We start from the raw sequence: 26,374 nt of genomic DNA, 5'->3' as shown, positions 1-26,374 counted from the left end.
CATCCCTTGGCTCTTTATCTGTTTCATGTTCCCAGAAAGCGACAGCCCCTTTTCTAGCTAGAGCATGCTTCATTGTACTTCTAAAGAGAAGGTGCACCTGCCTAAAGCAGTCACTTTGAGAGCACAACAAAAAGGCAAACCAGAATTTCAAACATATTATTTAGTTTATTACAGTGTCCTAATTGCACATAAACCCATTAGATTGATCTACACCTACATTTTTCATAACTGAAGGCTAGGATGTTTAAAGCTATTATATTTTCATTATTTTGTAAATGGTTAATAAAATTAAAGTTAGGTTAAATAACTGAAATTATTTTAATTTTTCATTTTGTTTATATCATTAAATTCCAAAAAGCTGATGAAACATTGATCTTAAACTCAAATTATAGCAAATTGCCATTGCTCAGAAGGTTCCAGCATGTTTTAAAACACTGTTTCAAAGACTTCGGTATGTAAATTTTAAGTGATAATTACTACATATTATCTTATTTATAAGGAAAAACCCCGGATTTTTAATATCATAGGAAAAACAATATCAAAAGATTCAATTCTATTCCAATGAATTAAAAAGCACATAAACCACATGATGTAGTGTATGTCCATACTCCCAGCAACTTGGGAAGCTGAGACAGGAGAATTGCAAGTTCCATGCCAAGTTGTGAAACTTCTCAAGACCCTGTCTCAAAACAAATAAACAAAAAAGACTGTGTGTGTGTGTGTGTGTGTGTGTGTGTGTGTGTGTGAAATTAAACCTTAAATTATATGTCTGAGTTCACATTATCTCCTTAAAAGCTATTATATATTTTATAGGGAAAAATAAAATAATCATACTTAGTTTAGGAGCATGAATTCATTATAATTTGATTTTTAATGTCATAAAATAGAAATCTTGTATTGTAAAAGCCCATTGTCATCTGCTTTTGCATTCATCTACTTCATACTTATCTAGTCATTTAAATGGAATACTTTGTCACTCACTGGAAGAAGAGCATGGCAGTGTTCGCTAATCATGACACCTAGACCAGTTGGAGTTATCAAGACTCTTTCAGGTACTTTTGAGGTCAAAATTGTTTCCAAAATAAGACTAAGTATTATTTAGTATTTGCCCTTTTCACTGTGTTAATATTTGCACTGATTTTAAAAGGGCTGATGGTAAATAAAACCACAAGTTGCTCTAGCAGGAATTAAGAGAATGGCATTAAATTATAGTAGTATTGACCATATTTTTATCATAACTCCACATGAAGATCACATGTATGCTAATCCTCATTATGTGAATAGACTCAAAACCATTGAATTGTGTGCTTAAAATGAGCAAAAATTTTTATGGTGTATCATTCTTTGGCACAATAGTCATTCTTCCTCCTGGAAAAAAAAAAAGTACTTTCTATAATCTCATTCTAAAGACAATAGGTAAGTTTACTTTTTCTGTAACTCACCAGTAGTTCCTTCTCCACTTTTTAAAATGATGCTTCAACTGGCTTTTTTTTTTCCTTAAGTATACCTCTTTACAGATTAAGTGCACCAAAGAAAAGTAGTTGGATATTTAAATAGCATTGAGATCTTGAACACTCCTAAACAATGGACTTCACTTAACAACCTGCCCGATAGTTGAGGGTCAGATAAGAAAACAATGTTTTATTCTGGAAAAATGAGAGAAAATTATAACAAAAGAAAAATGGGACAATTTCTAGAGCTCTGAAACAGATCAGGTTCAATTGATAGGAGAACAGATAAAGGAAGGTCTGCCTAAGGAGAAAGTAGGCAGGAACAAGCAGTACAGCCCAACAGACCAGCAAAACATGGTCCAGTTGAGGAGGTGCAAATGGAAGTTTTACTATAGAAGCCATTTCAGTGTCTCGTACACTGAACATTTGGCTTCACAATTCACTCCCAGAGTTTTATTCAGTTGAGTCTATTCACCAGGAGAAATAAAAAGTTGTTAAGACACATACTTAAATGTGGAAAGCCTGTTCAAACGGGGGCAAAAATCTCTGCTACAATTTGTGAGAATAAGAAAATCTTGACACAGAAATTAAATGTCTCTGATTCTTTTTTTAAAGAGCTTTTCTGAGATATAATGAATGCACCATAAAATTCATTCATTTGAAGCCTACAATTCAGTGGTTTTTAGTATATCCACCACAATCTAAATTTAGAACATGTTCATCACCTTGAAAAAAAAAAAAAAAAACACAACCATTGGTGATCTACCTTCTATGCCTGCACTCTCCCAGACCTAGGCAAATACTTACCTCCTATTTCTTTTCTGCCTTTTTACACTTGAGGTTTTTAAGATTCTTATTATTATAATCAGTATTTTATTCTCTTTAAAAACTCAAATATTTATTGAAATAAATTTAGATGAATATACAGTTGTGAGAAATAGATTCCCCAGTACATTTTATTAAATAAACAACTGGTAATATTTTGAAAACCTATAGTATACTAAAAAAAAAAAGGATGTTGACATGGACCCAATCTTATTTATACTTCTCCACCTTGTACTCCATTTTATATACATAAATGCACATATTCAGATAAAATTAAAATGTATTGCTTAATGACAATGATATATTCTGAAAAATGTTCTGATTAGGAAATTTCATCATTGTGCAAACATCATGGATCGTATTTATACAAGCCCAGATTGCAAGGGCCAGTCAATGTGGCCCCTTGATGCAATCCAGAGGCACAGTAAGCACCATTCATGGGGTGCTGCTGCCTCCCACTTCCTCAGGATTACCATCAGCTTTTCTTGTAACTAGAAGAAACATTCTAAAACAACAGTAAAATGTATAGTATAGTAAATACGTAGACAGGCAAATTGTTCATTTTTATTATGAAGTATTATGGGCTGTTCATGATTTACGTGCAATACTTTCATGTGATTGACAGGTTTGTTTACAAACCTGCTCCACACAGCACTTGACACTTGCATTAAGGAACCACTAAGCAGTAGGAATTTTTCAGCACCATTTTAGTCTTGAGACTGCCATCCTATATGCAGTCCATTCTTGACCTAAATGGTGTTAGGGTGTGTATGATACTTACTTTTATTCAATTGTGTTTCTCATGTAGGTTTGTGAATCCTCTAACATTGTCAAGAATCCTAACAGTGGCATCACCACAAGGATGCTGCCTGTGGTCCTTCTACAACTATAGCAACACCCCTGCCTCCCTGTCTTCCATAACTCAAGTCTCTAAAGACCATGAATCTGTTCTCCATTTCAGAATGCTATCTGAATAAACAAATGCAGCATATAATATCCAGTCTCTTTTAACTCACCATACATTTTCGTAGAATCAAGCAAGTCTTTGCATGTATCAAATGTTAATTTGGTTTTGTTGCAGGTAGTATTCTGCACTATGTAAATATCATTTGTTTTTCCATTTATGTGCTATAGGACATCTGAGTTATTTCTAGTGCTGTCTATTACATGTTCATGTAAGTACATGAACATTTGCTTAAAAGTGTTTGTTTGAGTATACTATTTTACTTCTCTAGGAAAATATCCAAAGTGCAAATTGTTGGTTTGTGTAATTGTACATGTTTAGTTTTAAAAGAAATTATCAAATGACTTTCCCAGAGTGGCTGTAACATTTTATATTGCCACCTACAATGTATGAACAATCTATGTTTTCCATATCCTTGCCAGAATGTGACATTATTAGTATTTTTTTTTATTTTAGCCATTCTGATAGGTGTGTATGATATATCATTGTGATTTTTATTTGCATTTCCCTCATGGTTAATGATATTGTTTTTTAAATGCTTATTTGCCATCTATGTATCTTCTGTAGTGAAATGTCTGTTAAAGTCTTTTGCCTGTTTTTTAACTAAATTTTTTGTTCTTTTCTGTTTAGTTTTAGTAATTCTTTATGTATTCTATAAAATAAGCCTGTTTTTCATATATAGTTTACAAATACTTTCTCTCCATTTCAATCTTGTTTTTCATTCCTTTTCATGTAGACTTTCCTAAAAGCAAATATTTTAATTTTGATGATATTTAACTTTAAAATTTCTTTTTTAGGTATTGAGGTTTTAGTGTCAAATGTAAGAATTCTTTGCCAAACCCTGAATCTCAAAATTTTTTCTTTACTTATGCTTTCTTCAAGATTTAGAGTTTTATATAGTACATTTAAGTACATAATATATTTTGGGTTAATTTACATAAAAGGTGTGAGATTTAAGTTAAAGTTCTTTATTCTCCTCCTTTAGATATCCAATTGTTCTGGCATAATATGTTGAAATTATATTTTTTCTTTCAGTGAAATTCTTTAGTACCCTTGTCAAAAACAAGTTAGATGTAATTGTGCTAGTATATTTCTTATTTCTGTATTCTGTTCCATTTTTTTGTATGTCTCCACCAATAACATATTCCTAGTACTATGTTGAACAAGAGTAATGAGAGCAGACATCCATACCTTGGTTTGGATCTCAGAGTGAAAACCATTCAGTGTTCCACACTAAGTGTGATGATAATTATAAATTTATTTTATTAACTTGAGGAATTCCTACATCCTTACTTTTCTTTACAATTAAGTAGGTATTTGATTTTGTCAGATGAATTGTTTTATCTCAATTGACCTATTCACACTCTTTTAGTTTACTTTATCATGTTAATATGGTGAAATAAATTGATTTATTTCACAAACTTTGAAACAGCCTTGCACCAATGGAACAAATTCATTTGGTTGTGATGCACAATTGTTATGCATTGTTGTATTTGTATTGCTGAAATTTTATTGAGATCTTTTTGTATATTATTTCATGAGCATTGTAGGCATATGATTTTCTTTTCTTGTTTTAATCATATATTTATTATTGGATACTTCATATATTTCTAGAATATATTGTGAAAAAATGCTATTAATTATTCTTCAAGTAGTTTGCTCTACTTTTACAGTGAAATTATTTAGGTTTAGATGTCTTTTTCTAGAATCACAATTGCAACTTGGGTTTCTTTATTGATTAGGGTTAATTATATTACCTATTTTTTATCTTGGTTATATGTTGATTCTTAATGGTTTTTCAAGTACTTGCCCATTTATGTTCTAATTTAAGAGCACATAATTTTTATAGTATAATTTAATAGCAGGATCTGTAGCAATATTGCTATATCAGCTAACCATGATTTGTACTTTTCCTTGTTTTATTTTTATAAGACTTTTGGGAGGCTTATTATTTTATAGACTTTTGTAAAAATTTGATTTTGTTTCATTAATTAAATATATTGGTATATTTTTATTTTTAATTTCACCAATTTCTACACTTTACGATACTCTTTTATTTGGGGTGAATTTTTTTCTTATTTTTGTAGTCTCTTCAGGTGGAAGCACAGATTATTGATTTAACATGCTTTCTCATTTTTAATAATAAATTTATAGCATTTTCTGCAAAACATTTCCTTTAACTCTGTTTTAGGTTTGCATAACATCATTTCTACACTGGATCATTTTCAGCAAAAATACATGGGAGAAGTAGACATTTAAAAACTTATTCTGTATTCCTAAATTTTCTAAATCACTAGAAGTTCTGGGAAGAATTATGATCACAGGTTAATCACTTAATATGCTTACTGTAGAGACTGCAAACATTTAGAGAAAAAGAAAGAATGTACTGTGCTCAGCCAGCCACACCCAATGTGTAAGTTGAGGTCCATGAGGTAAGGCTCAGGAAGGTTTCTTCATAGACTTGACTGCTACAAAGTAGTGATTAAGAGCACTAGTAGTGTTCTAGTCCAAGTCTATCATTTTCTATTTATTTTATGCTGGGCAAGTTATTTAACCTGTTTGCTTTGATTTTCTTTTTTGAAAAAGTAGGAAACACAATAAAGTCTATCCTCCAAACTCAGATAAATGCTATATAATAATTTATCTTACAATAAACTTAAGAATATATTGTTACTGTAAAATGAAAGTTCCTTTGATATCATTTGAAGACAGAGATGACTGCTGGATAAAAATTGGTTTCTTCTTATTAGGTGACTTCATGTCATGGTTCCAAGAACACTAATACTTTTATGTGGTTACATTATATTTCACATTAGAATGTGCATTTTCATGTAGTGCTATTTTAAATTATGGAAGATATTTTATAACCAAATGTGGAAGCATTCTGAAGTAACTGAAGCTGCACTGGACTGTAAGTCCAGGGTGATTTACACAGTTGAAATCACGTAAAGCCCTGAACTTTACTTTTCTCATCTGTGAAATAAGGATATTTGACTAGATAACCTCTGGGGTTCTTTAAATCTTCTCACTCATGGTTCTGAATAGAGTTTCCATATTCAAAGTGTCTTATTTAAATTTCTCCTCCTTCCTGGTGTAATGATATAGTCATAAAGCATATCTGTTCTTTTGTTATTCTGAATGCTGTCAGAATGCCTGTCAAGAGTCAAGGAAAGACAGAGAGAAGAACTGACATTTATTAATGAATTTCTTTATTGATGAAGAGTTCTACATTCAAGCAATTCTTGAACTCCATTATCTGATTTTATTGATACATTTATAGCTGAACTTGATCAGGGAAAGTATGCCCTCAGAATAGATAGTCTCAGAGGTTGTCAACAATGCTCTTTACCTCAATTCCATACATGCACATAGAATTTAATTGAATACTTTGCCATTTTTCTATATTCTACCCCTTATAAAAAATAGCTACAAAATAAAGCTTAATACACCTGTGACTACTTAGAAAAACAATTAAACATATCATAAAAAGAAAAATCAAGTTAAATGTTTGGCCCATTAATCAAGCTTATTTATCACATAATTTGCCAGTAAAGTCATGAAGACACCTGGAAATAAACTTTAGTCATGTGACAAAACTAAATATGTTATTGTTCTGAGTTCAATTTCTCTCATCTACAAGGCTCTAAATGGCCATTAAAAATTCTGCAATATGTATTGAATTAAATTATTGAGAAAAGCAGCTTAGAACAAATTGTTTACAGGATTATTGTTTATGTAAATATGTAACAAAATATCTCTTTAGAAAGAAACTTGGTAATCCTGATAAACGCATTGTGAAAATATCTGCACATATCAATACTTTATAAGTCCTGAAAATATCATCCTGTTCATGTTCTGTATAGTAATTTTTTTCTTCTCCCACTGGGAAATTTCTTGCCTTGCTTATCATTCATCAAGAGCCAATTCTAAAAATCTTTTTTGTTAGATTTTTAAAAGCCCTGCCGACCATTATTGGTATAGTTTTGCTTGATTCACAGAGGATTTTTTAGTGGGGCGGCGGTGGTGGTGGTGTGTGGGTTTTTTTTTTTTTTGGTCTTTTGTGTGTGTGTGTGAGTGTGTGTGTGTGTGTGTGTGTGTGTGTGTGTAGTGTATGTCATATACATGTATATATACAAAAATACACATGTATATTCACATTCCAACAGAAAACATGTCTTCTTATATATTTTTAATTATATTTTAATTATTTTTCCAAATGTAAATACTCTTAGTTGATAAACTCTTTTAGAGCAGAAATTGAGTCTTCTGTTTTTTCACTGTATTTGATGCTTATCACACAAAATGGTAGAAACTCAGTAACCATTACAAATATGAATACATATGCACTTTTTAACAATTATACAACTCTACTCAATAAATGCTAATGGATAAGTGTGAGAGATTTCTCAAAATTAACAAATACTTTTAAGCTAATGGTAACTAATTTTTGAGGGCATAAATTAATATGTGTCATTGCTTAGGCACTGATATGAATGGGACAGACCACATCCTAACAAGGGAAACACTAAATAAAGCTATAGTAGCTGGGATTAGTTTTGTTGTTGTTGTTGTTGTTTGTAACTCTGGCTAGATTTTTGAGGTTTTTCTCTCAGTTTTGTTATTTTTCTAGATTATCTGTCTTTAATTCTAGATGTTCATCCACTAGTTGCAAGCAGTGTGCAGACATGTAATGAGATGGAGAATTTTCAAATTACTGTGAAAGTCACTTGGCACTGAGATTGCTTTAAAATGTACTAATTTTAATTTACAGAGAAGTAAACAGAAAGTTTGTATAATTTGTCAATGAAAGAACAAGTATCAGCAACTTGAACTTCATACCAATACCCATTATTTTATAGCATTTCATTTTCATAAACTGGTTGTCTATTAGTAAGTACTAAATTATTCTACTGGTTTTGCTTTTAGTAAGATTACAGTTATCAACTTTGTATATATCTTTGCACATTATTTTACTTAAGAGATGGACAGAATATTTTGCAATTTGCAGTATAAATAAAATTATATTGTGACAGCTGTTTTCAGATAATATCAAAACCAAATATTATTATTTAATTTAGATAGTCTATTAGCTAAAAACAAACTTGATTATTTCATATGATAGTACTTAGTCAATTATTAGGGAAATCAGAAATTCTGGCTGTGTGCAGTAGTGCAAGCCTATAAACCCAGTAATTCAAGAGGGTGAGGCAGAAGGATGGCAAGTTTGAGGAGGGCCTCAGCAACATATCAAAGCCCTAAGCAACTTAGGGAAACTCTGTCTCAAAATTAAAAATAAAAGGTCTGGGAATGTATCTCAGTGATAAAATACCCTTGGATTCAATCCCCAGGGGAAAAAATAATATATTTTATTAGCCTACTTAAATAATCATATGGATAAACTGCCATTGTCTTGCAAATTATGTAATTTGATTTTTTTTGTAATTTAAAGTCTAATTTATATGTCATGTTCCAAGAACATTTAAGTGTATTATTCAGAAGTTTTTATAGAAATATATACTTGTGAATACACTATTACCATCAAATTAATTTCCATCACTCCTCCAAGAATGTGTCCCTTTGGAATCCATTCCTCTGTCAGGACAGGTCTGCTTTTGCTTGGTTGTTATAATTTTTACGCTACACACTCACTGTGTGAAAAATGGTGGTGTTATATACATACATATAGTGAAACGATTATTAAGTTCAAACAAGTTAACATATCCATTTCTGCATTTTGACATTATTGATTATAATGTTACAAATTATTGATTACAATGTTAAAAAATTACAATGTTTTAGAATATTTAAATAAAGGAATCATACAGAAAATATGATCTTAAAGTTGATATTTTCTATTGAATGTGAGAAATTTGTAACATTACATCAACACGTATACTTTCTGCCTATTTCTTATTTGTCCTTCTGAGTACCCAATCATACTAATACTGTACTGCTTGATATAATCTAACAAATTTCTGAGGTTCTGATCATTTCTCTTCAATTTTTCTGTTTGGGAGAAAAATTGGGCAACTTTTACTAATCAATTTTTAAGTCCAGTGAGATTTTATTCTGCCATCTCCATTAGGTGAACTAAGAAGCAGTCACAGATTATCTCTGCTTTTAAGAAGATTTCCCTTATCACTCCCTCCTTTTCTGCCTGGCTCTAGGAAATCACACCTTATGCATGTGCCCAGGGTTTGGGCAGTTTTTGAATCTCATTCCCTTAGCAATTGTCAAACTGATATTTCATTATTAAATTTCCAGTAATTTTTGAGTACTGAATGCTTATCTGTGTCACCTTTAAAGATCCAATTTTCCTGCACTGAGTCAAAATACTAGAAATTGGAAACTATGTACCCATTTTAGGAAAACAAATTTTACCAAAAATTCAGCAATTAAATATTTCTGTATCTAAAAATTTCTCGCCTCCCATTCCTATTAAAATCATAATATTCAAATTAAAATATAAAGAGATGTATAGTTATAATTACAAAAATATGATCATAAATAATGCTCTGTTTTAGAATGGCAGTTATTATGAAGACAAACAACAATGAGTGTTGGTGAGGATGTGGGGGAAAAGGCACACTCATACACTGCTGGTGGGACCGAAAATTGGTGCCACCAGTGTGGAAAGCAGTATGGAGATTCCTTGGAAATCTTGGAATGAAACCACCATTTGACCCAGCTATCCCTCTCTCGGACTATACCTAAAGGACTTAAAAACATCATACTACAGGGACACAGCCACATCAATGTTTATAGCAGCACAATCACAATAACTAATCTGTGGAGCCAAGCTAGATTCTCTTCAGCGGATGAATGGATAAAAAAAAATGTGGCATATATACACAATGGAATTTTACTCAGCAATAAATGAGAATAAAATCATGACATTGGAGAAGATAATGCTAAATGAAGTTAGCCAATCCCAAACAAAACAAAACAAACAAACAAACAAACAAAAAAAAACAAAGACAAATGCCGAATGTTTTCTCTGATACAAGGAGGCTGACTAATAGTAGAGTAGGTAAGGAGAGCATGGGAGGAATAGATGAATTCTAGATAGGGAAGAGGGGTGGGAGGGAAAGGGAGGAGGTAGGGGATTAGCAAGGATGGTAGAATATGATAAACATCATTATCCAAAGTACATGTATGAAGACATGAATTGATGTGAACATACTTTATATACAGAGGTATGAAAAATTGCTCTATATGTGTAATAAGAATTGCGATGCATTCTGCTGTCAGGTATTTAAAAAATAAAATGAATAAAATATGCTCTGTTTTAGCATTGCTTATACATATTTTGATATCTTTCATCTGAAATATCTTTATTTCTTGAAATGGAGGTGTTGAGAACTCTTATTGTCTTTGCCCTCCTTCCAGTGTGAGGTCACATCAGTGGCTACAGTATTCTAGCTGCAGTTATAGTTCATGTAAGACAACTGCTCTGTCAGCTTTTAACTTATTGTTTTTCTTCTGTGGTGCTGAGGACTGGGCTCAGGGCTTTGCACATGCTAGGCAAATGCTGTACATCTGGGCTCCATTTCAGCCTTACCACTACAGATCTTGCCAGGCATTTTTAAACTCAGAGGTTGAATTGGCTTCTGATGTTCCTTCCCTTCAAGTCACTGAATTATATCTGTAGTCCCATAGAATTGCAGTTACCATACCTCTAAAGATAGCTACTTCATTGATCTCTTTTCAATTAAGTTATTGAACATGACAGTGCTTCTCTATATATCTTAAAAATATTATAATTTTAAGGTATTTTATCTACATATATATTTACAGTTAAGTCCATGAAGGAGAACTGTCTGTAATTTTACTTTTGTTGTGAAACTAATACAAAATGAACAGATACATACTCTTGTTTTTATATTGCTGAAAAGCAAATGTGTAAGATGGTAACTATTCTCTGAATATTTAGCAGAAATTTATAATAAAGTTAATTAGGGCTATGTTAGTAGGACAAGGAACTTAGGTAATTCAATATTTAGTTTTAGGAATACTCAAGTTTTATATTTCTTCATAAGTCAATTCTCAATTAAAAAATTCAAGTATGTTAGTATGTCATTCCTCAATTATATTCTTTTTCAGTAAAATATTTTAGCATGTTTAATGTGATCCTCCTTTTCATCCTTCATATTGACCCATTTCTCTTCATTCATTCTCTCTTTTAAATAGTTATGTTAAAGCTAAGTAATATTCTGCTATATTTGTATAACACATTTTCTTTATTCATTTATCCATTGATGAACATTTTGTTTTTTTTCCATATGTTGACTGGAGTAACAGTGGGATATTTCAATTATTTTTTTGAGCTTCTGTTTGAGATTTTTAATTAAGTACAGTTTCTACTCTATTTATAATCTATTTAGATTTCGTCTTTATTTCTGAACCCCGGTTTGACATGTATAGAAATGTACTTCTAGATTATTGAAATTACTCCCATATGATTGTTCTTATGTATCTCAGAATTCTTTTTTATTTCTGTGACTTCAGATGTAAGATCTCCTTTTTTTATTCCATTCATTTTAGCTTTTTTCTTTGTCTAGCTAAAAGTTTATGAGATTTGTTGAACTACTCAGAAAACTAAGCCTTAGTTTCAGTTAACTTTCTTCACCAGTTAGATGATTTAGGCTATTTCTTTTCTCAAGATTGTATGATGTCTTGTTCTTTCAGTGATCTTCCTACACTAGCACTATTAATGTCTTGTCAGGACCCTCTCAGGTATCTCGGCTGATCTTGATTCCATCAGAAGTCTGAAACTGATGAGACAGAAGGAAAACACCTTCAAATATGATTGTTGGATATCTATTTCAGTTCTCTCTTTCTCTCCTCACGAAGATGTGAGTGGAATATGAAGTTTCCAGATACTATCCCATGAGGACAGATGATGGGCTCTGGCAGTGATTGAGCTATTCCTAACTTTTGTTTCTAAGCTGTCCCCAGGCATTTCGAGTATGCCAACTCCTTTTAATGCTCCAAGACAAGTGGCCCTGAAGAAAGTCCTTCAGGAAGCCCTTCCAAAAACCATAATATTATGGAATGTTCTACTTTTCCCCTTGCCATAGAGAAACTGGTATTTGCAAGATTTCAGTCACTTGTTTTCTGTGGATCCAGAGGGAGAGGCCCACTGTATTTATAAAACCATCACCTTTCTTCTCAGTGTCTACCAACTTGAAGTCTTTCCCTAGAAGTACTAGATTGAGGCAAGACAGAAACAAGTCCTTCAGGTAGTCCCCTGAAATCTCAGAATGTTGGCTATACTGTCCAGTTCTCTCTCCCCAGAGAGAAACTTGGCATGGTGATTTCTGCCCCACTTGTGTGATATAACAGGAGAATATATTATGGAGAATGAGCACCATAAATTTTCCTACTGTTTTAATGGATCTGGATTCATAGTTATGGGAGGTGCTGGATCCTTTCAACTGGTTGCAGAATTTTAGACAAAGAGAATTGTTTTGAGTATTGCTATTGAATCAGTGTGTCCATAGAGTAATTCTTCCTATCCTGCCTTCTAAATTATTTATTTTCTTACTGTTTGAGAATATGCTGTTACTTATTTTGCAGTTGCTTTCTTGCTTAATTTTATTATGTTCAGAGAAGAAGCTCTATACAGTTTTGAATATTTCAAATTTATTTGTTGAATGCAGAGAGCATAAGATTTACAAATTAGCCTTTTTTTTAAAAAAAGAAACATACTGAAATTCTTGAAAATAAGGTTTTATACATGTTAATTTGTATAATTGTGTTCAGATTTTAAAATCTTTGCTAAATTTTAACCTTCATACATCATTTTATTAATGACCAAGAATTTGTTAAAACTCTCACACTATGGTTTAAAATTTGCCCATTTTTAGTACCAAATGTTTTCATTTCACATATATAGAAGCTTTGGGGCATGAAACATTTTAAATTAATATATCTTTTGAGCCTTTTTTAACATGGACTCTTCACTATTCTGTATGATACAGAAGACCTCCTCTTCATCTCCTAGGAAAGATAGGAGTGCTAGTAGTTCACTTCTAGATCATTCTTATCTTGAAGTTGGAAATAACTGTAGATAAACATTAGTATGATGTTAAATTCTATTTATTTCCAAGCCATCAAAATCTCACTTCAAATGTCCTACTCTGAATGCACTGTTTACATTTCAGGATTTTCATTTTTCTTTTCTTCTATCACATGCTGCTAAGTTCCTACTCAGATATTTAATGAATTTCTGAAGATCATTTTTTAAAATATTTTATCCAAACTTTTAAATGTCATTTTTTTCTTCTAACTGGAAAATACTTCTGTATAATCAAGTTAACATTCATATTTTAAATATTTTTAAGGGTTTGAAGCTGTTGCTTAAATATTCTTATCTTAAGTTGCTGTGGTTGACTATCTTCAGTTACTAAGTTCATTTCTAGATTCAGGTGTCTCCTATCCTGTTTCTGCTACATGATTTTTCATGTCTGTAGTTTTTTTCTCCCTTTGTTACAGAATTACATCCCATCATTTTGTAGCACAAAATTCAACTGTAGGAAGTTTTCTCTTATCACAAGGAATGTTGAATCTTTCCTTTATACACTCAGAATATTATCCCTGCTTTATGGACCTTGCCATAATTACTCTTGTACATTCATATGTTTATCCAAAAGGAAAATTTCCTGCAGGAAGTATTATGTCTGATTTTGCTTACTACATTATCACTATATCCTGTAAAGCTTAAAAATGCAAATTAAAAAATGATTGAAATAAGTAAGTCAATAAAAAATTTAAATGTATAAATATTTACTTTAGTTATACACTTTATGAAGTTGGGCCACTATGAATTTTTACATAGTTAACATTTGTTTATTCTCCTTTTAGGTTATAGTCTCTGTATTTTTTTTTTTTGAAATTTGAATGGGGGAGAAGCTATATAATTTTTTACCTCATTTATTTTATCCCTTATAATTAGTCTTGCTTTTCTAGTGTTAAGGGTTTAAGTGGTCATTTCTGTCAATCAGCATTCGTAGAGGAAGAAGATATAGTATTTCCTGGAGGTAATTGCATTCAGTGTGCCTTGTTTACAATTAGTTTTATATATATTGAAATCTTTCTTCCCCTGAGGTTCTCTGTCTGCTACATCCTACTCTGTCCTAATAACTCATATCCCTTTAGGGTCTTGTTTTGTTTTTCTCTACAGTTTACAGTGAACTAGCTGCACAAGTAAGAAATAGAATGTTGGTGAAGTACAGTATGTCCCACTTTTTTCTTATTTTGTGGATCAGAATATTGTTTTCTGTGCATGTCAATTAAAGCCTGATAGTTGCTCTATAACTATAAGTTTGGGTAATAATTTCTTCTTTGATGCTCTTCTCTTTTTTAATCACTTAACCTTTAAATATCTGAGATGAAGGGGTCAGAAAAATGTAGTTAAATACAAAAATGGGTTCAGTTTCTTCTCTAACTCTGATGATAATGCTGATTGACAATTAGGGAATGGGATAGCTTATTCCCCAGTTACATACTACAGTTGCAATGTGCAATGTTAGGAGCTTTATGTAGCTCTCAAGAAAGTCCATTGTTTAAAGTTACTGTTATGTGGACAGGAATATATGTGAGGATTTCCATGTTCTCTTATTCAGACAAGTTTCCATACAGTGTCACTTACTGTAGGACAAGAATGGGTTCTTTAGAAATGCATGTATTTGCTTTATACTCTAGTGCACCTTCCTTTGAGCAGAGAAATGATTCGTTAACACACAATTTATTGTTATAGTCTTTTAATTCCACTATATATGGAAATGATTCCTCAGTTTAAATGATGACCCTGTATCTAATTACTAACTTCTACATTGATGAATTTTATAAATCTCCATTTTTTTGCTTCTATTCATTTATACCATGGAGTATCTGAGGAAGAATTTTAAACCTATATCTAAACTGGAATCTAACTTAAAATTCCCTTAAAAATGAATCAACAATAAAAACATACATAAGACAAAGCTTAGAATACTTGATTTGAAAATCAATATATGAAAATGAATACAACAAGAAAGAGACGTGTGAAGACTTTATTCTAGCATATGCTGTTAGATTTTGAAACTTGAATCATTTCTGTGGGAAGTGCATGTATACTTATAACTATCTGCTAGCTTCTTACTAGCAAAGTTAGTACCCAAGAAAAGCATCTTTTAACATACATAAATCTCAATAGATGTAGACTTTAAGTAGTGATGAAAGTTAAATAGCTATAAGGTTGAACATCATTTTCCAACTTTCACTTAAGTATTAAATTATCTTCTATACAACTAAGTAAATTATATTCTCTACATTATAGAACTACTTGATGACTATAGAAAGCATGGCAGGTATAGAACATTTTTTAAAACCTTCAATAGTATGTATCATTAGCACTTGGCTACAATTATTTTAAGCCTAACATGCTGATACAATGTTTTTCCAAATAAATTCTAATAGTTTTGCAGTCACATAAAGTCCACATAAACTACATGAGGTATTTTCACATTCCAGCAGGTTAAATGAATTCTATAAGAACCAGACATTTTCATAATATTTTAACTTTTCATACAGCATCAATTTATTCATTTCAGCTGTTTGCCTTTCTATGTGTGGAAACAAACTCCCATGGGCCGGCCCATGTGAGGTGAAAACTAAAGCCTTTCTATTAAGCTTTGCAGCTACCACTGTCTTTATCTCTCTTTTTCTCACCATTACCCAATTTTGGATTAGCTTCTTTATGATACTGTCTTCAGAAGTGCTTCCTGCCCACCAGCAGCATGTCTTCTTTTCTGAACCAATATCTAAATGGAAAAATACCTTTTGGTCATGAGCAAAAAATAGAAAAATAAAAAAACAATGACTAAAGACAACAAATGATACGTGTTTTTTTTTTTTGATCCATTACGATCAGTCTATTTCTTTTAATTGGAGTATTTAGTCCTTTTACATTCAATATTAATTATTGATAATAAGGCCTTGCCATAGCCATAATGTAACATAATTTCTAGTTTTTTTCCTTCCTTCATTCCTTCTTTCGTTTCTTTATTCTTTCCTTTTCTTTCCCTCCCTCCCTTCTTTTATTCTTTCTTTCTGCGTTTGAGTCATTTTTCATTATCTATAACGTTAGGATACATTTTGACATAATAAAAAAATCATGAAAAATAATTAGCTATAATTCAGTCCCCAAGCCTTTCCTCTTATTCCCTCTTCTCTACAGATATATTTGCAATTTATTTATGTAAGGAAATCAAACAGAGACAGAAGCAAAGTGCAGAGGCAAAGTGGTAAAGTAGTAGATGGCAGAATGGCAAAGAGACAGAAAGCTCCTTGTCCAAGCTGCCAACTTAATTTATTCCCAGGAACTGAGTGCCTGAGATCAAGGTTGAGGCTCATATGACTCTAGCACAAAACCCCCTCATGCAGGGCATTGCCATAGCAGCTAGGCATTGCACATGTATTAGTTATCTTACTAGCTGCTGAGAGAAACTGCAGAATATTCCAAATGTGGGAAACAGGGCACCTGCTACACTCTGGGAGTTTGCTCACCAGAGGAACGCTGTCTTATAGGTTTCCATGATCAGAACCCTTACATACTTAAGCATTGTTGCTATTGTTATTGTTGAATTGGTGTCTTGTGACTATACCATGTGTTGAGATTCACTGTGGTATATTCATATATGAACATATGAAATTTCAGTCAGATTCATTCCACTGTTTTTCCCCTCTTTTTTCTGTCCTTCCGCCCTCTCAGGCATCTTCCTCTACTCTACTGATTTTTTTTTTCTCTATTTTGAGGCAATTTCCTCTCCCTGTTTTCCCCTTTATCTCTCTTTTTCCCACCATTACCCAATTTTGGATTAGCTTCTGCATATCAGAGAAAGCATTGGAACTTTGACTTTTGAGGACTGGTTTATTTCACTTAGCATGATGGTCTCCAGTTCCTCCATTTACTAGCAAATGTCATAATTTTATTCTTTATGGCTGAGTAATACTCCAGTGTTTGTGTGTGTGTTTGTGTGTGTGTGTGTGACATTATACATTCATCTGTCAAGGGCACCTTCTTAGCTAGCTTTGAGAAACTTCCCCCTGGCTCCTGAGAGGAGGGACTCCCTGATATTGACACACATGGCCACCTTTGTGCAAACATCTTGTAGTATGGGAAAAACTCAAATTTGTCTTTATATCCTGCTCTCCCTCTCTGCCATTGTCATAGACTTAACCCTCCTAATCCTTGATACTTTTTGGGACCTGACTTCCAATAATCGATTTTACCAGTTTGTCAGGCAATCTGGACTTTCCAGTGACATCACTGAGATAGTGTCCTTCAAAATAGCATGAGTTCCTTGTCTAGTTCCTTTTTCATATTAAAATGATGTCATTTTATTTTATTTCCTGAAAGTCACAGTGGGCTTGTAAAAAAGATGTTAAACAAATTGCTAAATATGAAATGTCAAATCTCTCTCTAAACTCCCCCTATTCAGAATATCAGATGAAGACTTTATTGGGTTTTATAGTGGCTTTCTGATTTTGAATAGTTCATCCAGCATGGGAGTTTGAAACTTGATGTATACTATAACCAATTGTCTGCCCACGTCTTGCCTGAAAAACCATGATTGTTTGTGAAAAGTATTGTTAATGAAGCTAGGTGCAGTTTGAAAAGAAAAAAAAGAAAGAAAGAATGGTAACAGCAATATTCAGCACTTTCTATTGGATTTTTACTTTTAAAATTTTGCTTTTCATTTTAAAAAATGTTTCCAAGAATGACACAAGGAAGACAGAACGTTTCACTCTTCCTATGACATCCTACAATTCTTATCTATGGGAAGTGTGATTTTAAAAATAGCATGGCATGCTGGGTGTGCTGGTCCATGCCTGTAATCCCAGAGATTATGAAGGTTGAGAAAGGAAGATTCCAAGTTTGATGCCAGCCTCAGCAACTTAGTGAGATCCTGTCTCAAATTCTCAAAATAAAAAACAAAAAATGCTGAGGATGTAGCTAGTGGTAAAGTGCTCCTGTGTTCAATCTCTGGTGTCAAACAAAAGAAAGAAAGAAAAAGCATGGCAGACAATATTGAGAGCAAAATGAATGAGAAGCAGTGTATATAATGGAGATAGCAAAGGTATTAATATACAACATGCAGAAAAATAAAACAATTGTAATAAATAACGAGTATTTAAAAATTAGCAGAGTTGAGTTTAAGGGAATGATTTCAGCATTATTCATGCAAGATCACATATATCCACGTACCCAGAATTCCTCAGGAACCAAAGAAACCTGAAGCTATGTTGTAGAATTTCCTGTTGCTTACCCTGTCCATTTTTAATCCAAATCAGACACATGTCTTTTAAAATATTGAAGCCTGCATAAGAATGATTCCATGTTTTTCTGCTCATCTAAAATTTTAAAATGAGATCCATAGCAAAAATATAAATTCTGATAAGATTTCATAGTTAACTCATATTGAAATATATCTCAAATTTATCTTATGTACATATTTTAAGCAATTATAATATCTACTTTGGGATTTAGCATGCTGATTGTTACCTTGAAAATAAACCTTCTTTGGCTGGAAAGTATCTTGCTGTTGACATTTGCTTAAGGACATTTTGAGATCACAAGCTGCTCTCCCTGAGTGAACCGATATTCTTCTTGTTAGATTGGAAATCACTGAACTTCCCAGGTGGCTATGAAGGGATAAAAGAGTCTTTTTTTCTCCCCAGAAACCACTGAATGCCAATATGAAGTTTTAAAATTTGCAATAGATAGAGAATATGAGGATTAGAATAGAAGTTCAAAAAAAATGAATTGAAATAAGTTTACAATTGAACATATTTAAAGACTGAGAAATATAAATAGTAAATAAATTACCAAAAAAGAAAATTAAAGGAAATTCAACACCTTACATTATTGAGGTGATGGTGGAAAAAAGGAGAATATAAAAGTGAACAAAAAATACATACGGACTCCACTCAACTGATCCTTACTTTTAAAGTATATTAAAAAATTGAGACTTATTTAGCTAAAGGTTTCTAATCCCTGAAGTGTTTTAATTATTTATTTTTATTCACTTACTCATTCTATTTTTCATCCAGTATTTATTGAACAACTACAAGGCAACAAACATACCATAGATATCACAGAAAACAAATAAGTAAAAAGATAGTTAATAAATAAACCAGGGAAAACAGACAATGAATGAGGCATCAAAAAAAAAAAAAAACGAGTTTGAAAGGAGGTCAAAAAGCAGAGAATGTAGATAGTGAGCGTTAAGGGAGGTGCTCTCTAGGAGGGCTCTGGGTTAAGCAACCATTTTAAGGAATGGAAGCCACATATGTATATGGGGCAAATGTTCCAATCAGAGATAAAGAAAGCTTGATCAGTGCCTCCAGGGAACTGCAAGCCGGTCAGGTGGTTAGAGCACAGTATGAGGAATTTAGCTGCAGATGGAGTGAGAGGTAATGGGCATCCAGGGTATGTGAGGGCTTGGGTTATTAGAAAGTCATTATTGCAGCAAATGTGATGAAAAGACGTGGAGTGGCGTTTTACTGAAGGTTCTCCAGGGAAACAAGACCCACAGGAGCTTTATATCCAGAGAGAGATTTATTTAATGAATTGCCTTAAATAATTGTGGAGGCTTGTCAAGTTTAAAATCTGATGGAGTAAGCAGATAGGCTGGAGCCTCAGGCAAGAGTTGTAGATTGAGTCCAAAGACAATTTGCTGGCAGAATTATTCCTTGGAACACTTTCAATGTATTGATGTGGCTCACTCACATCATGCAGGGCAATCTGATTTACTCAGAATTCATGGATTCATATGTTCATCTCATCCAACAAACACATCTCACAGAAACGTCCAGAATAATGTGTGGCCAAGTATCTAGGCACTTTGACCCAGCAAAAGCAATATATAATATTAAAATTAACCAGTGCAGGTAATTTTGAGCAACAGTAACAAGATCTGAATTGTTCATCAACATGATTATTTTGGTGGTTGTATCAAGGATAGATTGAAAGGAAATCCAGTCCAGAAGTAGGAAATGCTTTTACAATTAGTAACACATTACAATAATCCTGATAATGAATAATAAATGATGGTAGTTTGGGGTTATAGTTGTGGCATTGAAGGGGGTGGAAGGTATTCATAATCTGAACATAAAATGAAACCAGTACTCAATGGAATTTGCTGGAAGTTTAGATAAAGTATATAAGACAGAATGGAACAATGAGTAAAGACAGAAAAGGTTGTGTAAGTGAACTTTTTATTACTATTTAACATAGAAAAGAGAGTGAGGTATAGAGATCATAGAAGTGACATTTGATGAATCACAGGGTGAACATATTCATGTAAAAGTTTTTCAGTTTATAAAACAGATACACTCCCTGGAGCCTCCTGTGCCTTCTATTGGTGCATTAACCTTCCAATGTCACCACAATTCTGATTTTTATGCCATAAAAATCTCAATTTCTTTGATATGTAGTATTTATTTGTGTGAATATGCCTCAGTTCATTTATTAAATGTAGTATTAATGTTCATTTTAATTATTTCTACCTTAGGTAAAGCACTGTGAGGAATATTTCTAAAAATGTCTAGAGATCAATGTGGGTACTTACTCGTAGATACACTGGACTGGGATTGCTGGATTATGGGGGATGTTTATGCTCAGCTTTAGTAGGTACTATGCTTGGTTGATGTTTTTAAATATACAAGTCCATGTTTCTTTTTAAAATTTTGGAAATATAACAAAGTTAGAATAATTTTATAGAAAGTACCTGCAAACTGACTGCCTATATTTTACCATTAACTCTGGGCTACATGTGCTTTACCATAACCTTCTATCCATACCTGTCTCCTTTGCCAATCTATCATATTGAGTTACAGTTTTCAGAGGTAAGACAAATATGTTTCCCTAGTTACTTTAACATGCTCACAAGTAAGTAAACGTCCATATTTGTTTATAGAGTTATTTTTTTCTTTTGGTGAATACAATTACATACAAATATTATGTGTATTTGGAAGTACCTACCCAGTGTAACCCAAACCAAATCAAGATATAGACCATTTCTCTTCACCTAAAATGTTTTCTAATTCCTTTTCAAGTCAATCTTTACTCCCAGCCACTGGAACAAAGCAACCACTGTTGAGAAATTTTTCCAGATAAATATGGTTTACTTGTTAAACAATTTCAGAAAATGGAGCCACACAGTATGCATTCTCTGGTGTAAGACTTCATACCACCTGTATAACAGTTTCTAGTTCTATTCATGCCACTGTGAATATCCGTCTTTATTCCATCATGTGAATACACCACGGATTGCTTAGCCATTCCACTATTGATGGTTTAGGGGTTCTTTTCCAGCTGGGGATATTATCAATGGAGAGACTATGAATATTGTACAAATCTTTTTATAAGCATAAACATTCATTTCCTTTGGGTGAGTAGCAAAAACAACAACAACAACAACAAAAAAAAAACATCACCAAGACATATGGTAGGTATGCATTTAATTATATAAGAAACTTAAAGACATTTTTCTAAAATTATATTATCATTTTATATTTCCTCCATTAATGTGTGAGTCCCAGTGATTCCACACTGTAGTAACTATTTAGTTTGTTCAGTATTTGTAATTCAATTACACTGGTAAGTGCATAGCTTAGATTGTATTAGCCTTAGCACTAATGACAATCACTTCTCTATGGACCCATTGAACATTTGCACATATGCTTTCTAAACATTTTTAGATCTTGCTCTTTTTTTGTTTAAATTGGAATGTTGACTTTTTATTGTTGAGTTATATGGATAGTTTTTGTTTCCAGGATACAATTTTTTAACTGAAAAATTCAAGAATTTTCACCCAATCTTTGTCTCACCTTTTCATTTTTAAAATGGTATCTTTGTATTAGCAGAATTTTAAAATTTAGATGGTTACTTATATAATTTTATTTAACTGTTATTACTTTCGTGATCTATATAGCAAATTACTTTATATTCTCCTGTATTAAAATATTCTATATATTCCACTAAAAGTCAAATGTCTTTAGTTGTATGTTTAGCTGCACAGTTCTCTGTGAAATTTTTTTGATTGTATGAAACAGGGAATGAGGTCTATTTAACATAAGGATATGAAATTAATTCAGCACTGTAACTTGAACAATTTTCCCTTTTCCTATTTGGTATTTGAAACCTGTCAAAAAACAAATACTGTTCAAAAGATGTATTACTTTCCAGTTCTATATTTTTATTATATTATTTAATCTCTCATCCCTATTTCAGCACCAAATTACCTTAATTTCTGAAACTTTATAATAAAATTTAAAATCAATTAGATGTGTAATCTAATATTATTCTTTGCCATGCTAGCATTCCCATGTAAGTTTTAGAATCAGCTTATCAAAATTAAAAAGAGTCTATTGGTATCACATTAATGGGGTTTGCATTAAATATTTATGAACACACATGCACATCAAGACACATACATTCTATACTGTATGTCAGGAGACCTCTTCTGATCTGTGTGTTGTCTAGAAGACAGGAAGGATTCTCTTTTCCATTGTCCCTACAGTTCTATGGCCCTGTGTTCTCACAGTAAGCTGCATAGTTTTGTAACTTGCCTCAGATAAGATAATATTGCTGATATAAGTTGTATGATATTTCTTAGCTATGTCTATATCTGCTATTTCAGTCAACCTAATGCTGCAATATATTAACACTTCACTGTTATGTTTGTATAATATATTCCTATATCTAATATATAACTCTTTTTTATTTATATGTGATTAATGAGGTTATTATATGGATCATGTTTATTTTCCACCATGATTTTATATCTGATTATTCCAAAAATTTTCATATGGAGTGGGGACTATGGGTGGAGTGAACCTCCCAGGAGCATTCATTAAGGGGTTTACAGACCCAGAAACTTATTATGAGAAATAATAATATTATAGGGAACTATTCAGAGTTAGAGTATCATTTTACAAACTTGTTAGGATAGTTGATTCGAATTTCAAACAGCTATTAATGAACTTACTATTCTACACATGACATTCATTTAAGACTACACAGTCTTAGAATTTTTTTACATTTAAATCATGATTGCATCAATAAAAATGTGAAAAACCAGATATGAAATAAATAAAAACAAACATTTTTAACAGTAAAGAATGAAAATTACATAGTGACTTCATCAAACATCACAGTAAACGAAAATCTAGCATCAAAATAAATTCAAAATAACCATTCGAAAAATTTTCCTAATTCTTATGATTTGGAAATAATTTTTGCAACATGAACCACTAATTTTTAAATACAATATCTAAATATGTCAACATCTATGTATTTATGAGACATGTGTAATGACAAATGATGAGTTTTCCACACTTAATATTCCCTGATTATTTGAAAACATAAACTGAGCACAGCTTAAAGTTTTCCAGCTTAAATAATGTTTAAAAGACTCAATTTGTCTTTTTGAATAAACTTCTTAAAGTTCTCAGTAGTATTTATATGTAGCATTTTAATTGTATGAATCAAAATATATTACCCAAACATGGTCTATTTATCATAATAAATTAGAAGAACTTTTCTTTACACAAACAATGGCACAACTGTAATTAAGATTCATAAGACTTTTTAAAAAAATGACCAGTTTTTGTTTTACTGGATTCTATATCCATTTTACTAATCTAAATAGTTAAGAAAATTTTTGGAACTGGAATCTCTGTGATGCAATTTTAAATGAAATCATTTTTAAAATAAATTATTATGAAAGAAAGCTAGACACCTCTTAAACTGAGTCATTGAGTTTAACATGCAAGAATCTCTATAAGGCTATGGATGTAATGGGTATTAACTTCAACTTATATTAACCTCTAAATTTAGAAGTTATAAAATTACCATGGAAGTAAAGGAATATGACTGTTGAGTAGATTCAAAACTTGAGGAAATAATTATAATTTATTGTTCTTAAAATTAATAAGTTCTACAGTTCTGTATTCTATGCTGTTTTATGTATAGACTTTTTATGTAGACATATTGTTTTTAATAAAAATTTTTATTATGTAAGGATAAAATATATTTGCAGTTTAAAAATGATTTATTACCATAAGACCAAATAGTTTGTTTCATATTGTGCTAACCTTTTGTATTCAAACCTTAGTATGTTCTTTGGATAGCCAAATAACTGGGTTTTATGCTATATTTCATCAAGATTAAATTTTAAGAAACACTATAATATTTAGGAAAATTCTCAACTTCTTTATATGCTGCAAAGCCTATGCTTAAAATATGAATTTGCAAGTTTAAAAATCATAACTATATTATTTTAATGGCCATTTATATTATATGTTTTGCTTACAAGATTGATCGATTTAATATATTTTGTGTGCATTGTTTCCTTCATCAAGGTACTAAGCAGGCCTGATCTTTTGTAACTTCTGAGGTTAGATGAGCTCAGCCATGAGTGTGGATTATTTATCAAGCAAAATATGAGAAATGTCACAATTATCCTTAAATATCTTTCCAGTACTCTGGTATGGAATACTTTCCACTTATAGTAAATATTTGATTAAAAATAAATTTGCATATTGTTTTTAAGCATCAATAAGTCATTTTCAAATTTTTTGTTGCCAGAGATTAATAAGTTTAAGTCTCTTATATAATGAGGAAATTTCCATTTTTATTGCCAAGTTTTTCTTAAAATGCTTTTCATATTTTTTTTTATTTTTCTATGATAATATTTTAAAAAATGGCTCCAATTAAGAAACTATAATTTAATATATATATATATATGTTTGTGTGTGTGTGTGTATACACACACAATTAAATGACTATTGAACTGTATATAGTATTTATATATACTTTTCAATATTGTATATATATATACACATATATGTATATATATTGTTCAATAGTTATTTTATTGTCTTCAAGATTAAATTCACCAAATTATTATCTTTTTCTCACCTATTTGGAGCATAAGGTGTTTTGTACTTTGTGTAATAAAAATATCAGAGCTCAATATCCTAATTCAGCCTAATTGAAGTTCAAACAGATGTCCTTTTTCAATAGTATCAAACCTATTAGTAAAATTTGAAGAAGATATGGTACTCTGTTGACTTATGTTGCAATTACATAACAAAAACTAAACCTAATTAAATAAAATAATATGTTGCACTTAATTTTATTTACTTATCAGAAAGAACCCACTCATTCTTTAGAACTGATGTTTTCGTTGCATGGCACAGTGATGAGTTCTGCCTAATGGCAGGTGGCAGTGAATAAAGAGGCATCCCAAAGATATCCTAGAAGGTCCAGTTGCTCAGCCCACATATGCAATGCACAAGTCAGGCATTCAATACAAACATTCACTGTATGAATTAAGAACTTAGTCAATAATCAGATGGTATCATGCAGTAGAGATATGCCTAATTCATTGATATTTTACAATGGATTAACATGTAGAAAGAAATTAAGAAAAAATTATGTGCTTACCTAATATTTATTTGGCATTAGTTTCTGTTCTAAAATCTGATCACTAGGCAGATAGTATAAGTCCTCTTTTTTTTAAAAAAAAAACATTTTCTGCTTTATTTGTTGCTCCTATATTCTACACACTTATCATCAGTCTCTCTCTTACGCTTTTCTTCTGATGTTGTACATGTTCTCTGCATTGGGAACAATCACAAAAATTTGAGAATTTTTCAAAATTTTCACATGCTGAACTTTGCTTTGAGGACATCAAAAAGTCCTCAGAGCAACTTAGTCTTCATGGGTATGCTGTAACAGACTGGCACAAAGTGAAAAGAGCTACCAGAAAAGGAAACTGTGAAGCCTGCAAATAGAGGAAGATACCAAGATGCAGCCACTTCTTTAAAACCTCTTTCCACACTCAGTGATTGGCTTGCAATTGTGGTCTAGAGAGAATATGAGGAGGAAAAAAACAGCTATCAAAGCAAACAGAGATCAAAAATCATATTTTTCTCATTAATATTGACTATAATCATTGTCTGGGGAAATATAGTCAACAGAACATCTAAGGGAAAGTGGAATAGTCATAGGCATATGAAGACAGATACCCTGTGGTGAGGAAATGATGGGCATCAGTAGGAAGCACAAGGATAAAAT

The sequence above is a fragment of the Ictidomys tridecemlineatus genome, chromosome 8 (genome assembly GCF_052094955.1).
Source record: "Ictidomys tridecemlineatus isolate mIctTri1 chromosome 8, mIctTri1.hap1, whole genome shotgun sequence".
In the NCBI taxonomy this organism is placed as follows: Eukaryota; Metazoa; Chordata; class Mammalia; order Rodentia; family Sciuridae; genus Ictidomys; species Ictidomys tridecemlineatus.
The sequence above is the reverse complement of the archived record's forward strand: the minus strand, read 5'-3'. Positions refer to the sequence as shown.